At 32.8% G+C, this 2059-nt stretch overlaps 1 non-coding gene across 1 annotated transcript; it reads right to left on the bottom strand.

Annotated features, from left to right (window-relative positions):
• Positions 1–1667: 1667 nt before the first annotated feature.
• On the bottom strand, positions 1668–1748 carry TRNAL-AAG (transfer RNA leucine (anticodon AAG)). The gene has a single exon. It is a non-coding gene; the product is annotated as a tRNA-Leu (tRNA).
• Between the last annotated feature and the right edge of the window lie 311 nt (positions 1749–2059).

Below are 2059 nucleotides of genomic sequence, written 5' to 3'. Positions count from 1 at the left end.
ATAGAAATGTTTTGGAAATATTTCTAAATTTATGGTTGGTTGTCGGAGTTTGTTATTGGTGTCGATGGTAACTCCTGTAAGTCGCGTTGTCGATGAGCGGGTGTTACAATAACAAACATATATTCTCATTTATAAAGTAATTGGAAAGTATAGTATCAAATAAATTGTATGTTGGTAGGCATTGTATTATTCCCAAGAAACATTAAATCTAAACGAAAAGATTAAGAATTTATTAAATACTTAACAAATTTTAGGAATTATAATTATTGATGGAATTTAGTGAACATCTTTAATAGGGTGAAGCGCCTTGGCATAAGTGAGAACGATTTCGAGGGACGAAAACAAGCTAATTTGGAGTTAGATAGAACTTCGACTAAGGTCATCCAAGTAAGAAGCCTTACTATCGACATGGTTATATTTGATGTTGACACGTGCTCCATGATTCTGCACGTGTCATATATATTGATATGTGTGAATGTTTATGGATCGATATGCTTATGACATGATAGTATATGTTATAATATGTAAATTGTATGATAATACTTATGGTACGACGTGTTCAATGATATGTTTGAGATAGGATACGAGAAGGATGTACTAAACATAATGTAACGATAGGAGTAAGATATGTTCATGAAACGTTAAGGTTATGTTACGTATTAAAGTGCTATGAATATGAGAGATTGATAAAAATGATATGACCATGATCGATTTATAAAAGAATATGATTAGGTGATGGATAAAAAGGGAGATGATTATGATAGGTGATGGTGTCTAGAATCTAATTGATATAGCTTTGACACAACCCATATGGATATGGGCGATTTGGAATTTTAAGTTTTTCCTCCCTCCTCGTTATTAGGGGTCTGGTTGGAGAAACAAGTTTGAACTCTTAGTACTTGGAAGTCTGTGGGCTAACCTAAGGTGTACCATAAAGCTTGTAACACATAATAGCATTTACTTGTAGTATAATAACGTTTATGACCATAAAGTGAGCATAAGTCATGTTAACGTTTAAAATTATCCAATGACTACCAAATTTCATGTGTAACCTTAATATGTCATATCTCGTAAGTAATGGAGTCCATTTAGTGGGTTAATCTAACATTACTTAATTTCCAAGCAAATCTTCGTTAACTTATGCTATTGGATTATTTCGAAGAAATTCCTACCAGTATAGAGAAAGACTAAAGGAAGGTCTGATTTGGGAGTGATGTGGCTAGTTTATCTTCTTCTAAAGAGAGGAGATAATGCACCCATGGGATACGTCTGAAAATGGTCTCCCCTTTCCTCACCCGGTGACTTTTGGCATTTGATTTCTTCATAAAAGTGGCAGATGAGATTGCAAGAAGAAGTTAGGAATCAATTTTTACCTTGTCGTGGACTATATCACGAGTTATAGGCTCTCAAATTCATCGAGTCAAGGTCAACTTTCAAGTCCAACAGCTTGATACAAACCTCTTGATACAAACCTCTTAATACAAACCTCTTAATACAAACCTCTTAACATTTGATTTCTTCATCAAAGTTGTGAGCAATCTTATTTAGAAATCTTAATCTATCTATATTCTTTATAAAAGTTTAGGGATAAAAATATTAAACATAGGTTAAAAGATAATATAATTGTTAAATTATATAAGGATCATCAAGAAATTTTGCATAATAAATGTTGAGAGTGGGATTTGAACCCACGCCCTTTCGGACCAGAACCTTAATCTGGCGCCTTAGACCAACTCGGCCATCTCAACTTTGATGCTTGAAAAAAAAAAATTAATCCATCAATATTTTTTATAAAGGTTTAGGGATCAAATTGTTGGCTTTTGGCCCTTAATCTCATGTTAATTAATTTTAATTAATTAATTGATTGATGTTTTGATGATAACAAACCTACCCTTAATTATTAACCATTTTCAGTATTTTGAACGGTTGGGAATAATGATTTCAACTACTTTTCAATCACTCCAATCAGAGCTAAAACGAAGATATTACAGTCAAGACAACATACCAGATGTGATGACGTGACTCTGATGATGTGGCAGCTAAATCAAATTATGGATAA

This window comes from Cucurbita pepo, chromosome 20 (assembly GCF_057944985.1).
Source record: "Cucurbita pepo subsp. pepo isolate OVF chromosome 20, ASM5794498v1, whole genome shotgun sequence".
Classification (NCBI taxonomy): Eukaryota; Viridiplantae; Streptophyta; class Magnoliopsida; order Cucurbitales; family Cucurbitaceae; genus Cucurbita; species Cucurbita pepo.
The sequence above is the reverse complement of the archived record's forward strand: the minus strand, read 5'-3'. Positions and strand labels throughout refer to the sequence as shown.